The sequence below is a fragment of the Lagopus muta genome, chromosome 6 (genome assembly GCF_023343835.1).
Source record: "Lagopus muta isolate bLagMut1 chromosome 6, bLagMut1 primary, whole genome shotgun sequence".
Lineage (NCBI taxonomy): Eukaryota > Metazoa > Chordata > Aves > Galliformes > Phasianidae > Lagopus > Lagopus muta.
In genome coordinates, this window is record NC_064438.1 from 41,359,409 (window position 1) to 41,375,263 (window position 15,855).

Below are 15,855 nucleotides of genomic sequence, written 5' to 3' on the forward strand. Positions count from 1 at the left end.
GACGAATGTGTTGAAATGTTGAATAGATGAAACCTACCGTCTGTGCAGTAAATAATTGTATCATCCTCATAGAAGTTTAAGTTACTGCCTTATTTATGATTAGGGTCTCTTAAATACCTATATTCCATACATAAATATATTTCTGTATCTCTCTTATGAGTGATATGCGTAGTTTCCATCTGAGACATCCTCAGAGTTGCCACCTTTGTCTGACAAATTCTTTATATTCCTTAAAACAAATGATCCAGTGATAAAACTATGTCATGTACATGGGCTTTACTGTCAACCATATGCCAGGATCTCATTAGTGTACACAGTTACTTTAAGCAGTCAAAACAGTTACTCATTTCAGTGTGTGTGTGTATATATACAGATAAATATGACCTATTCCTAGACACACTGTAACTCTTGGTGGTAGCTCTGATCTATTTTAATTCATCTCTGTTGTTGGCCAACAACACCTCAAACTTCCTAACATTTTTGGTCACATTTTGGGATACTAATCTCTTTTGGTTTTACTAAGGCTGACTTGCACAAAATCTTTTAATGAGAGACTGCTACTTCTGAAATTATTTTGAAGGTTAATGCCTCTAGATTTGTCTTTGTGTGTATTTTTAACTTTTTTTTTGCTATGGTAAATTCAGCTCCCAGCTAAGTTGTATTCATCAGTTACTAATTCCTACTGTCTATTCTATAGTAAAGAAAAACAGGAAGATCACTAGCAGCCGAGAAATAATAGGCCCATTCATGGACAGAAGAGACCATTGCTATCAGATTTCAGTGTGAGTAAAGGGAAGCAATTGTATGTTACCTTGGCAACAATTTCTTTTTTAAAAGTTGTGAGCAATATTCTTTGAAGTATATAACTGAGAAATGAGAATGCAACCTGACTTAGCAGTTGATTTTCAAGAAAAGGTGCCTTTCTTATGCAGCAAAGTGCTAATCATGATGCCCACTCAGCTGCTCCTCTGTCACATTAAATTGACAGCTTTTCCTCTAGAAGAAGCAAAATTAAACATCTCTGGCATATTACACCTGATCTACACCTTGCTGAGCCTTGCAAGAAATCTTCACCTGTCCTTTAGTTTTAGTACTGAAGTGGGTCATGTTTCCTTAGTCTTTGTAACAGAAAAAAAACAGTCCACATATATAGTTCAGTTCAATTATATCAGTGTTGTTAACACCCTACATTTTTAGATGAGAAACTATCTAGTAATTACAGATGTTCTGCCAAGAGCACATACTGTACTTGATGACATAAACAGTTGATCGGAACAAGCAATAGCAAGAGTAAGTGTGAAGCTGATAAAAGCTGTATCACAAAGCATATGAATTGAGCTGGAAAAAGAAACAGAGGAGAACAAAGTACTACAAGATGCAGCTGACAGAGATGAAACAACTCTTCTCACCTGCATAGTCCCAGGAGAGAAAAAGAATATTGGGCAAGTGGAAGTCAGAAGGCTGATAGAAGAAAAGTGAGCTGGATAACAAAGAAAATTCTAGTAAAAAGGAGAAGAAAAGGGTGAGAAAGTAACAAATTGAAATGCTGATCAGAATGCCAGTGAAATCATCTAAGCTTTTCTCACATCATGCTTTATTGAAGAGACAACAAGTTGGTATGTGATTCTTTCTGCATCCTCTTGTTTTGAGAACAAATTCACTCATGTCTTAGAATTAAGCAGCTAAATTCACTTCTAGTTGTTCTAATTGCCATCACTATAATGCATAGCCACAACATAGATACCCTGTACTCTTGAATAATAGGATAATTTGTTTCTCAAAATCTATCTTGTAAGTCCCTGTCTTATGTCTGTATTTCCCAGTGTGATGTAAAACCTGGTGGAGATAACAGGTGTGTGGTGATGGCAATGTATCTAACTAATAGTTATATAGGAGTGTTATAATTTCCTGGAATGTTCCATCACGGAAGTTATAGAAATTATTACTGATTACCATTACATGTTAAGCTGCTATAAACCAAAAGACCGAATATGAAAATAAGCTAGCAGGGATAGTCAGTGACCTCTGAGCAAGGCTAGTATTTTTTCTTCTTGAAAAAAAAAGAAATAAATAAAGCAAGTTCAGTTGTAGGGAGAAAAGAAAAATACCTTAAGCCCTAAGGCTAATTGCTGTTTGTAAAGTGCAGTCTGCTTCCTTCACTATGTTGAGAGGTATTTCAAATGTATTACTTGCTGTGTTGCTTTAGGGGCAGATTGAGGAAAGGGATGAGAGCTTGAAATAATTCACTTAATGGATCCTCAGTCCTTTAACCAGCTAGTTCAAATGGAAGCAGTGTCTGATCAAAGGGTAGAGGCTGTGTATGGGAACTGCTGAGTCACGGCCTGGACCTCTGATTGATCACCTGAGGAGAGCCATGAGTCAGCCAGAGGAGCACAGGTGAAGGCAATTCTCCTAGACCTATTTAAGAGCTGGCTACCAGAGGGGAAGGATCTCTTCTGGAGATCACCTCTCTTGGCGTCTTCTGGTGAGCTCAGCCGAAGGGTAAGCTCTTCCACCTATTCTCTTTTTGTGATCGTTGTCTGTTTTGCCTAACTCTCTTGATTATATTGTGATTATAACATCTTGATATCTATTGATTATACAGGCTGATACAATGAATGACTTCCATGAAAGCCAAATCAAAATGGTTTGGAGGTGTATGGGAAGAAGGAAGCTAAAGGTAGAAGACAAGATTGCTTCTGTGTAGGCTGGAAAAGATGAGAGATCAATCTATTGTGCTCTGCTAAGATAGCAGGATTTCTAGAGGAGGGTGGGAATCACTATAACATGACTATAACTATTTAGGTATTTGCTGATTGAATGATATTCGCTGATAATGTTATGGATAGCTCCCGTAAGAGATAACAGATCTTCTATGTCAGTAATAATAATACAAGGGCTGCTCAAAGTAATACCTAGTATTTTTTTTATGTTGGCCCATAACATCATAGATGGATGTTGGTAGTATGGCAATGGTTGAACCTTCTCACCAATATTCCATTACATATTGTTACTGTGTGACAGACAGCAGCAGAGGGGCAGTCTTATAGAATGGTGTCTGACTGTGTGGTGGAAGTGACTGTGAAGCAAAGATGCATGTCAGTGAATTCCTCTCTGCAGAGAAAATGGCACTAATTGATATTCATTGACTCTTGCTGAATGTTTATGGAGACCAAACAGTGGATAGGAGCACAGTGAGTCAGTGGGTGATCTCCTTCATATCAGTGCTACCATTGCTGAAACACAAGCCACATTCTGAATGGCCTTGCGTAGCTATCACACAATGGAACAAGGAGTGTCTCAATCAGTTTATCTGTGCAAATCAGCTAATGATGGTGATTATGCTGAATTTTATTTTTTTATAGCTGAGAATTTGGGATATCAAACAGTGTTATTGTGCTGTTGTAATTTCCATGGAAACAAGTAGGAGGCATTACTTTTGGAGTAACCTATACATTCCCTGTATTTGTGAAGTAAATAATTTAAGCTGTTTCTTCTACGTGTATATTTTTTAAATATGTGGGCATAGACATGCTTTCTTTTAGCTCCTGTGTTCTATCATCTTTTTGTCTCTTCTACTACACTTGAGTTTGTCACTTCCACATCTGCTAATATTATTGAAATAACATATCAGTTCTTTGCTTTGAGTTGTATGCTGCCAGAGGTAAACTTACTACTGCCTATTGAAGAATGTAGCAGAAGATCTGACAAGGTATTATTTCCTAAAGTAACAACCTTTATATGAATGGAACAGAGTGACCTTTTTAAAGAAACATCACTGATGTAAACTGATATAGGCTGGTTTATTTAGCAATGGGGATTGGTATATTAGTTTAAGAACCAATATAATAGTTTAGCAATCCATGTTTTATAGTTCTAAAACTTTCAATTTCAACTTTAGTGGGTGAATAGTGTTGTTTTCCTCAATAATTTTGCACTGGGGACACAATAGAATACTTTTATCTTTTGCCTCAAATGGTGCAAGGATATTTTCCTAGGATTCCATGTATATTGTTTTAGAAAGTTGCTCACTAAGGCCTTGTAAGCAATGGAAATTTTCCAGAGTGGATGAAAGTGAGTCAAGGGCCTCAGTGATGAAGCTGATGGTAAAAACTGGGGAAGAAGTAGGTGGGCATTTGACCACCCTTTATATCACTGAGAATGCCCAAAGGGATATTAGCATATATTTATGAGTCCTTGAAAAGGAATGCCAGTGTACTGCATACACGTCTTAACTGTTCAAATGTAGAACCTGAACTCTGTGAGGGTGTGATTGCTTGTCAAATCACCCAGTATGTAATGTTAGGAATAAAGGAATGCTGATTTTTAACAGCACGTTAGAGTTAGAGAGTTTTCTTCCTCGATTTCATATGACAAAATGACATATTTTGGAAAATGTGAAATTTATTCTATGATTCTGTTTTTTCCTTTTTTTTTTTTTTTAATGAAATTAGAACATTTGAAAGTTTGGTGAAACGAATCCACCTGCAGATTATGACTTAGAGCACAGCCCTGTATTCACTGCTGCTAAGAGCAAGCTGGAATAGAAAAGCTGCAGCTAATTTGTTAGCATGCTGTTCTCTGTATTTTATGAAGCATGTGTGTTCTTTTTACAGTGCCTTATAAATCTTGTAAATTCAGCATTAAGCAAAGTGAGACTGTGTATTGACCTCTGTCAAATCAAGAATTGCCTGCTTTCAGGTTATTCGTAAATACAGCGTAGACCAAATATGTGTGTGTTTCAGTATTTGCATTTTGAAGTAAAGTGAGGGACAGAGCTGCCTGCTGTTGTCCAAATTACAGTAAACCTCACCTGCCAAATTAAACAACTTTGAGCTCTCAGGATCATGTTATTGTTTGTGTTACTATGTAGCATAAAAATGAGTCTATTTAAGGGGGGGGGGGGGGGGGAAGTAATGTAGATAGAAGTTGTTCGGTTGCTTTCATTTGTTTGTTTCACACTAGAGGCAAGTTAAATCTTTCTGTGTATTTTTAGGTTGTTACAGCCCTTCTGTTTATTGCGTCCTCAGTAGGAGGTGAAAAAAATTGCTCTCATTCCTTTAGACACTTCTGTCCTTCATCCACATTCCAGCAGCATTCAGACTTAGCTAAATTTAGTAAGCAACTGTATTTAGTTTTCTTCTTCACCTGTATTTACTGCAGTAAATCATTTGGCAGTTTCAGGCCTTCCTTTCTCAAGGCACCTGGCTGCTACTTCAAATGCAGCGACTGTGCTTGAGTGGATCAGATAGGGCTTTAAAGAGCTTGATAAGGTTGTCATTCATCATGCAGATGAGAACTTCTTTATTACTGACATGCTACTTCTTGTCTATCTTTGCAGAGATGTTGCTAGGATGTTGAGTAGACGACTGCATATCAAATGAGGAGTGAGCCTAAGAAAAAGTGATTTGGAGATATGATAGCTTAGCAGTATAACAACTTTATTTCTGCTGGTCACCAGGATATTTTTGTTAGCTAAGGGGTTTAGTTATCTTTTGACGCATCCATCCAAAGGAAAGGTGGGAATTTCTATTATAGGAAATATTCATTGAACTTGGTAGTTGCATGCAGAGGCATAAAACCTGTCAAAATAGAAGGGATTAGGGTACTATTCTCTTTTTGAACCAGTATAATGGACTTCACTGGTGAATCATGGCTTACCATGAAATCAGTGAGAGGAGGAGCAGGCTTTGGATTTATTCAGCATATTTGGAGGGATATATTTTCTGAAGAGAAACCAACAAAGCTGATCTTTCGCTTGAACACAATGAGTAAATGTTGCTGTTTGTTTCTGTCTTTCCAGATACACCTGCTCTCTCAAAATAGTATATTTTTTGAGTATATAATGGGGCAGGTACAGAACACGCAGCGTGCTGGTGGCTTTTGGATTTTCAGATTTTCATTACTTTTTCCCATAGGACTGACAATTGTAATATATTGCTTAAAATAAGTGTGATATGCCTAGGAGAGGCTTTTTATGGAGCTTAGAGATCTCTTATGTTGGCACTGAACAAAAGATTGATATTACATCTAAAGGCCAGTGACAACTGAGTCATGTTTCTGAGGTAGTCTTAAAGTTTTGAAATGAATTCTGATAACTTTATATTGCTGCTGCTCTTGCTATTTCAAAATGTTTCTTTGCATTGCAACAGTGAAATGATTTCGCTGTGGGCCCAAAGCAGCTATTGTAGACTCTCATAGCACAGAGATATCAACCTCTCCTTGGATTGAATATTGTCTTAAATGACTAACACATATGGATGCACATCTTATCTTCAGAATCCCTGAAGCAGTCATACAAGACAGGAAATTTTACAAGTAGATTCAGAGAAATAAAGGGTTTCCAAAAACTGTAGGTGTCCAGCCCTCTGCCTAGCTAAAGAACCAACTAAAAGTTGGTTCTGGTGTGAAAATCTTCCCTGCTGAGGAGAATTCATAGGGGAACATTGAGACAGTGGAGGAGAAGAAAGGACAATCTGTTCTTTAAGACACAAAAATCTTTTTAGTTTATGCTTTAATTTCAAGTAATTTCATAGCTGTATGAAGTGCTGTTATTTCTCAACTGTCTTTCATCTAGCTCACTGATTACATTTTGTCTGACATAAAGAGCATCTCATGTTAAGTTTCTTACTCTTCAACTGATACAACACATCCTGTCTCTTTTTTTCCTCCTCTCTCTGCTGAGATCACTTCACACAGTCATAACAAAAAAGTAATCAACACACTTAAGAGAAAGAAAGCATGTCAAGAAAGGTAAATAGAAGTACTGAATCAGGAGACAACAGAGAATGAAAACATAGAAACAAATGCTGAAAGCTGCAAGGAAGGAAACGCTCATGAAATTAACCTGTCATATTGTGTGTGACCTTAAGTTCTACAACTTTGGTGTGTGTTTGCTCCATAGTTAGGGTAGGAAAGAGAAGGATTGTTCTTTAAGAAAGCTTTAAATAAAACCAATAATTAAACTGTACATAATTTTTTTTCTCATTATGAACTGGATGAGCAAACACAAGCTTATCTCTTTCTCTCACACACGTTTACTTGCGCATCTTTTTTTTTTCTCTTCTCTTGTTAAGGGAGCGTTGAAAGTCTTTTGTACAGCATGGGAAAGTGGAGAGCTTAATTACAGTGCTTCTGAAATGCTATGAGATCCTGAATTGAAAGATGTTATTGTACCATGGCAAAAAAATGGCTTTTTAAAAATTATTTTTTACCCCTCTTCTCCTCACTTCTTTACCTGATTTCCTCCTTTGTGTTTGGTATTTCATTTCACCACCTTCCTGGAAGGTAAGTGGGCTTCCTATCTTACTAGCCTGGAAAACAGAAAATATGATGTTCTACAAAAGATTAGCACTACAGATAGCTTTGCAACATATAGTCAGAATAAGAGCCGTATTTGATCCTGAATAATTTAACATTCTATTTAAGTTTTTCAGTATGAAATTCTATAGCTTCTGGAATGTAAACAATCTGAAACATTTCTACTGAACTGCTGAGCTATTTAACAGATATGAGATACTGACTTTAATCAAAACCACTGGCTCTGTGTGACTGGAACTGGTGGGCTCCAAGACTCAGTTCTAGACTGGAAAGTTATGAGAGAAAAAACTATCTTTGGATCTTAATGTGATCCTTCACCCCTGAGATGGATATTTGAGGGATATGACCAGGTACAGGGAAGGCCGGTGTTATCATCTAAACAGAAAGCTTAGCTTCTCTGCACAAAACAACAAGTTTTTAACTTTGTTATATTATTGGCTGTTAAAAGAACTTTTGCTACTGAGAAAACTGATGGTATTGAGTTCAGATAAAGTTTGCACCTTTAGGACAAGTCCTAGAAACACATTTTTTTGAAATTAAGGTGATTTATTAAGCTGAATTAACCTGAGTGATTAAGCTGAGCAGAAGAAAGAGATGCTATCCAGAGGGACCTTGGTAAACTCAAAAGGTGGACCCTTGTGAACCTAGTGAAGTTCAACAAAGCAAAGTTAAAGGTTTTGCACTTGGATTGAGACAATCCCAGATATGTATACAAACTGGGAGAGGAAATTCTTCAGAGCAGCCCTGCTGAGAAGGACTTAGGGGTTCTGGTTGATGAAAAACTTAAAATGAGCCAGCAGCATGTGCTTGCAGCCTGGAAGGCTGATGCTATCCTGGGTACCAGCAGAGGAGGGGTGGCCAGCAGGGCAAGGGAGGTGATTGTGCCCCTCTATGAGGGCCCAGTTGGAGTACCGCACTGAAGTCTGGGGCATCCAACCAAGGAAAGATGTGGAGCTGTTGGAGATGATCCAGAGAAGGGCAATGAGGAAGACCCATGGACTGAAATACCTCTCCTATGAAGATAGGCTGAAGGATCTGGGGTTGTTCAGCCTGGAAAAGAGAAAGCTATGGGGAGGCTTCATTGTGGCCTTTCAACGTTTATGGGGAATTTATAAACATGAGGGAAATCAACATCAACTTTTTATGCAGGTGTATAGTGATAGGACAAGGGGGAATGATTTTAAACTAAAGGAAGGGAGATTCAGATTAGATGTCGGGGGAAGTTTTTACTGAGAAAGCAGTGAGGTGGTGGAGCAGGTTGCTCAGAGAGTTTGTAAATGCTGCATCCCTGGAGATGTTTAAGGCTGGGTTGGATGGAGCCCTGGGCAATCTGATCTAGTACTTGATCTAGCGTCTAACAATCCTGCCTGTGGCAGGGGAGTTGGAACTGGTTGATTCTTGAGGTCCCTTCCTAATCCAAGCCATTCTGTGATTCTATACCATTTGATGATTATTTTTCATAGAAAAGGGGTGTAACTAAGCCTAAAGCTTATACAATTCCTTCTGTCTTCTACAAGAATTGGTAGATCTTTTTTTCTAAAACAATTGGAACTCTATGTCTAGACATCTCCACATTAAATATGTATGTTTGAATATTACAGAATCGAGAATGGCCTGGGTTGGAAGGGACCTCAACAATCATGAATCTCCAACCCCCTGCTACATACAGGGCCACCAACCTCCCCATTTAATACTAAACCAGGCTGCCCAGGGCCCCAACCTGGCCTTGAATACCTCCAGGGACGGGGCATCCACAACCTCTCTGGGCAGTCTGTTCCAGCACCTCACCATTCTCTCTGTAAAGAACTTCCGCCTGACATCCAACCTAAATTTCCCCTTCTGTAACTTAAAACCATTTCCCCTTGTCCTGCAGTCATCAACATTTTCAAAGAGTTGATTCCCCTCCTGTTTGTAGGCTCCCTTTAGGTATTGAAAGGCTGTAATGAGGTCACCCCGCAGCCTTCTTTTCTCCAGGCTGAGCAAGCCCAGCTCCCTCAGCCTGTCTTCACAGGGGAGGTGCTCCAGTCCCCTGATCATCTTCGTGTCTCTCCTCTGGACCCTATCCAACAGCTCTCCGTCTTTCTTGTACTGGGGGCTCCATACCTGGACACAATAGGCCAGATGGGCCCTCACAAGAGCAGAGTAGAGGGGAACAATCACTTTCCTGTCCCTGCTGGCCATCCCTCTTCTGATGGAGCTTGGGATACCATTTGCTTTCCGAGCTGCAATGTTAAGCTTTTCATCATTCAAGACCGTATCATTGTAGTGGAATCAAATCCTTCCTCTCCTCTTTAAAACGAAGGATATTTCACTAGCTAGTAATGACTTGATAGATGCAGAGCTCATGTGCAAGTTTCCATTAATAGTAAGGTGACATTGTATGTGTAGGACAACGTATCAGGAATTTACAGAAAAATGTATAAGCCTTTCTAGTCAAAAGAAAATTGTGTGTGGTATTAAAACTCTCCTGTCCTCCTGTACTATGAACAGTAAGAAGCTTGTAATACATCAGATTGCATTGCAATCCCATCATTCAGAAGGGATAGAGAGAGAATAAAATAATTTCTCTGTGGTCTTCCTGTTTCTGTCAAACCCCTCCTGATAGGCCTGCCACAAGTGGAAAACATATCTTCATTTACAGTTGGTAACCATTTGCAATAAAACTTCAAGCTTGAGCTGTACACAGTCAGCTCCTGCAATGTTCCTCTTTTTTACACGGCTCTCCTCTGTCTTGCTGAATCACTGACTTTTTGGCAGTTCCTCAGCATGAGAGAGAGTGGCAGTAGCAGCCATTCAGTCTTGCAGCGATTAGAGCTGTTGCTTTGGATTTCCACCTGTAGTCATTCTTACAGGTTTCAGTAGCCTGTAAATATCATGAGTGAAACTTGTGGCCGTTCAGAATATGAATAATAGGTTAGAATGTGTATAAACAGAAATGATCACTGCAGAGCATATCTGTCTGTATAAAGAAGACTGAAGGAGCCTAGGAGGGCAGGATAGCTTGTTTTATGTAGATGTATTTGTATACGCACAGGCATAACCAGCATAATCTTGTGTGCTGAATGTTGAAATTAAAACCAGTTTTCAATCGCAGAACATGCTCAACATAAGAATGGATATTCTTGTTCTGTATGTACATGTTTATTTTCTTCTCCATTGCCCAAATAAATGGTGCATTTATGTATAATCCTACAGTGACATAAGTTTTGTTGAGAGAGAACTGCTGTGCTATACAGTTCTGCAGACCTTTTTCCATGGTGTTTCAATATTGCATCAGGCCGTGATATGGCCACTGACACATCCTGAAGACAGGGGGAAATGTTCATCTGCTCAGAGTATGATTACAAGTGAGGGACTGTGTTATGTGATTTGACATATTGGGTAATAAATGGAAGATAGAGATCTCCAGAAAACAGCTAAAACCTGTAAGTCAAGATACAAATCAACATATAGACCTTCATAAGAGATTACATTATGTCATGGGCTGTTTAGAAGCCTTTTTAGACTCAGTAATATTCTATTACACTTTCTGAACTCTTTTCATAGGTGATATTTTAATGGAAGATTATTATTATTTTTTTAATAATTTTATGTAAACAGATTTACAACCTACTGAAAACAATATATTCTGGCTTTTTTAATAGCAAGAAATTATTTTAGCCTTGCTCTTTCCCAGTATCCCTTTCTGTTTTGCCCTTGCAGATTAAAGGAGAATAGTGTTTCTGAGCTCCAAAAGCAGAACTAGAATAGACCCCTCAGCCTATATCTATTCTTAAGCAAACATAATAGAAGTTCTAAGGAGAAGCCTTTAACCTGGACTGCCTCTGAGCCTTTGGTACTGTGCTTCATTGTCCTGACAGACGTATCTCCTGACTGAAAGCAAGTTGCCTGTACAACTCATCTGTACTGCTGACATATAATGTAGTGGCTCTGCCAGGATATTACCAGGATGTAAGCTGCGTGGAAGAGATGAGTCTAGCAGAAAAGCTAGCATTTGATTTCAGAGCTAATGGACATTCTCTGTGAATTATATTATACTAAACTCAACTGCACCCCGAAAGTGTAACAAAGAAGGATAATTATCAAGCACTACAGTTGAACAACCAAGAAGTTGTAATTCGGGGTGTCCAAAATACATGTATACATATTGCATTTCTGTATATTTACATTGAAAATGATGGGTTCTTTTTGTCTGGCTGCCTGTGAATCCTCATCCTTCAAAGTATACAGAAAAAAAAAAGCTCATCAAATAATGCAAAACTGATTGTGATATACAATCATAGATGCGTTGAGCCATAGTTTAAGAAATGATCCTTATAAATACAGAGTTATTCTAGAGTAAATTGAAAAAAGTGGGATTTATTTATTTTGCAACCAGAGAAGTCTCTGATGTCTAGTTTACAAAATAAGCATTCTGTTAGTTGAGAATCTATTCTAGTTTGCTGCTGTTAAAATCATAAACAACAGTTTGATCTACTGAAAATTAGATACAGATGGCTGCAGGAATTGAGTTTGAATTTAGTAAATGTTAGCTGGTGCTTTTCCATTTCATCCACTAATACACTTGTTTTTGCTTCAGTTACTACTCATCAGTTCTTGATTTTTCTGCTGTGTGCTTTGTCAGTGGAAAGAAATCCATAGGAAAACAGTAGCTGACATACAATGCTGAAGGTTGTTTTGTTTTAATGTACCTTAACCTGAAAGATAATTCAGAAATCACTGATTATTGTGTGGCACGCTTATTGTGTTTATTTTTACACCAGAGAACTTTGAATGCCCACCGGTGGAGAAGATATTCTCTCAGATTTAATAACAATACATTGCATTTACATCATTTGTTTGTGAAGCATTTCAAAGCAGTTCAGAAATAATTTCAACAGCAGAGGTCTTGAGCAAGTAAGAACTTTTACCTAATTAAAAAAAAAAAAAAAGAAAGAAAAAAAAAGTGGAAAATCTTCACGCTGAAACTTGATTAGGGCATAAAGAGAACCCCGTGACACAGTGACAAAAAGAGAGGGTGTCATCAGTTTCAGTGGCAAATAGTGATCGGGTGGAAGCCTGATGTGGTAGGTGGCAACCCACAGGTGCCCACAGCAGAGGGGTTGGAAATAGATAATCTTTTATGTCCCTTCTCACTATTCTAGGATTCAAGGGGATTTAACTCTATTCACAACAACATTTTGTGCACAGCCATCCAGCCAGCTTTTTACACAGCAAGCGGTATATCTAGCCAGATTCTCCAGGAGAAGGCTGTAGGAAAAAGTATTGAATACCTTTCTTGAGTTCAAGCTGGCATCATCCACACCCTTTCCCTCATCCACTAAGCACGTCATCTTGCTTGCTTGCTCGTTCCCTATTCCATACCCTAATATCAATTACTCTATTCCAAACATCAAATGTGGAAGTTTCAGCTGAATGAAATTTATTTCAGATTAAGGAAAATAATACTCTATAAAAATAGTAAATAGCAAACTGTAAAGCTGCCCGCCAGTCTCAGTAGCATTTCATATGTGTCCTAGCAAGACTCATGTAGTTTTTAATAATGCTGCTAGCCAAGCTTACTGGTTGTTAGGAGAATAAAATATTCTTTTTTTTTTCCAAGATTATGGATGCAGTTACAAGGATCATCCTAATGCCGCATAGAATCCACAGTAGGCTGTAAGGCTAATGAGAGCAATACAGAATTACATTTCTTTCAATATATATCAAGAACAACCACTGAGTCCAGAGTTGGTAAACTAGTTGATACTCTAGTGGAATCTTTCCCTTCCATTAAGTCAGCACTCACAATTGTTTCAGTCAGAAGAACATGACAGTGTTTTCTTCTGAAGAATGGATTTAACAAGTCACACGATGTTTATATCTTGCTGGTTCTGTACAAGAATATCTAAATAAACTTTCCATCAGCTTTGAGCAAATACGATTTTAGTTTTGATGGGCTTTGTCAGAGCAAGGAGCCTGGAAACAGTTAAAACATGTAGTACCCAACATCTTAATCATGCCAATCTGCTCTGGTTACACAGCCTCTACATGAGGGCCTATCATTTTTTCCCCACGATGTTTAATTTTGTTTATGATTCAAGCATTTTTTTCCAGAGGACCTTCTTCAACGTTAAGGTTTAAATAACTTCACTTCTACCCTGTTCTCAACTCTGAGATCGGGAAGGAAATCCATTAGATTTGAGGTCTGCTTTCACAGCCACAAGAAAAAATATATGAAAAGATCAATAATGAGAACAGTGTTTGTGTATTCTTTGTTACTATAAGCATGTGATTAAATAAGGTCTTTAAAAAGCCAGAGGTTTACCAGAAATTTGTGAGACTTCTGACGCTATGGTTTTCTGCTTCTGTTTCACTGTAGCATAGCGTCATCTGAAATGCAGACTAGTGTGCATAGCAGCTTAAGTATTAGCAGTTCAGTTATCCACAGTGCTGGATTTTGCAGTCTCAGGTGATAGATAAAACTGGGAAGAGTTTTATAAGCCCATAGTTAGTTCATAGTTCTCCGTGTTGTAAGCCAGTGATTTACAGTCCAGCATACATGTGCAAAATCAGGTTCTGTTGATTTAATTTATTGGAATTTGGTTAGTGAGAATACATTTTATATTCAAGTAGGTAAAAGAATTACTTTCTTTGGCCCCACTATTGCAAAGCTAATGTTAAATTTGAATGCAGGATCATTACTGCTCTCTGTTAAAGATTCTTGTGTCCAAGACACAATATCCTCCTTATATCTCTGAATATTTGTTTATTGAATGCTAGAAATGCATGGTTTCTCCGTTTTGTCCTGACAGCTGTGTATGACAAAAAGAAATGTTGACAAAAACTCAAAGGTTTTCAAGGAGCCTACATAAACAAATTATCTGTGCAGGAGCTTACATCTCAACACAGTTTACAGGCTCAGATTTAGTTATTTGCAAATGCAGTGATTGAGCTTATTCCCCAAGAAAATCTGCCCCAAGGCAAATAAATTGTGTAAATAGTTCTATAAATGGTCTTCATTTTTTAATTATTACTATGATGATATTTCTAAATCAAACCATCTTTAATCATAATGATTTATGAGATTGAGTTTTTTTTTCCCTTCACTGTTTATTCTACAGTAATATAAATGTACACTACTGTGTAATCATAGTCACGTTCATATATTAAATAGTTAAAGACAGTGACAAGTAAAGTAAGCACAAAACTTAGAAACAAGTCTGAAGCCCTTTTAGAAATTTTCACATAGATCAGTCTCTTTAGGAAAGAAAAAAACCTATCCAGAAATGGATGAAGTAATTCCAGTGGCATTTCAAAGCACTCAATTGTAAGAAGGTCTTACTTGTCATTTAGCAAAAGCTTTCTTTTATTTCTAGTGACATGGGATGAAGCTACTGACACTATATCCATTTGGACTTTCATTAGGGTATCTAAGAGGGACTGAAATCCTGGAAGTATGTGACCAAAAATTAAAGTGAAAATTAGAAATTATCAGAGAGCTCGATTTTCTTCTGTATTCAGTGCAGTTGAACTGAAAATCCAACAGTTGCTGTGTTCTGATGTGCTCTTCTTTCTCAAAAGTGAATTGGAATAGAAATTAAATCAATGGCAACAATTAGAAATTAAAGCAATTCAACTCTGGTTTCTATCCATTTGATCTTTGTCTTAAAAATCCAAATACAACCAGTGCTATAACTGAAGCAATAAAAGCTACAAATGTGATGAGGAAGAATCTGTGGAAATATATTTTGAAATTGATCTGGGGAAATCAAGCTTTATGGATGTAACTAATATTTGGAAGAAACTCCTAAAAATAGTGACAATCTCAAATTTAAACATTTGAATGATAAAACATGCAATCAGTGTAGCTATAAGTAGCTGTATTAGCTGGATGAAAAAGGATGTAAAATAAATGGAGCTAAAGGTTAGCGTGAATCTACTCTGTAAATAAATAAGTAAGAGAATCAGTGGCAATTTTGCTTTATGACAGCAATGATGGACTGGAATACTTAATCCTAGCCTCAGCGTGGGCAGTATTTTGTCTATGTGCAGGAATGCAAAGTAGGTAGCAGCACTGCCTATACACACTTGATAATTAGTGTTTCTTAAAAAATATTTTTTTACTTATAATTTTCTTATCCAGGTTTTTGTAGCATTCCTATGATGCTTACCGTATGTACTGCAGGAGCATTGCACCATTTGTTTGTTTTTACATTGTCCAAACCAAGAAATCCAAAGAAGCATATATATAACTTTGAGGATGTTTTAATTGTAATTAAATGACCATCTTCGTGGCAGTATAATTGCTGAGCAGTTATTTGTTGACAGTAATGGGATCCAAGATATTCAAGATAGCAAGTGTAAAAACGTAGATTCAGACATACGAGATTTTGTTCTTTAGTCTCAGCCTGAATCCTGTCACAGAAGACTAAATTAAGCAGATGCAGTCTGAGACTAAACAGATCAGTTTTTCGAAGTATCAAACAGAATAACATTTCAATTGAAATGGTTAGAGAAAGATGAGTTTCTATCAAATCCCTCCTGATAGGTCAA

The 15,855-nt window shown here is 37.5% G+C and overlaps 2 long non-coding RNA genes across 2 annotated transcripts in view; both read left to right on the forward strand.

Moving 5' to 3' along the window:
* LOC125694355 (uncharacterized) overlaps positions 1-15,855 on the forward strand; it is a 93,612-nt gene that overhangs the window by 55,395 nt on the left and 22,362 nt on the right. The window lies entirely within an intron of this gene.
* On the forward strand, positions 2,468-4,361 carry LOC125694356 (uncharacterized). Its single transcript, XR_007377524.1, has 3 exons — positions 2,468-2,502; positions 2,606-2,680; positions 3,025-4,361. It is a non-coding gene; the product is annotated as an uncharacterized LOC125694356 (long non-coding RNA).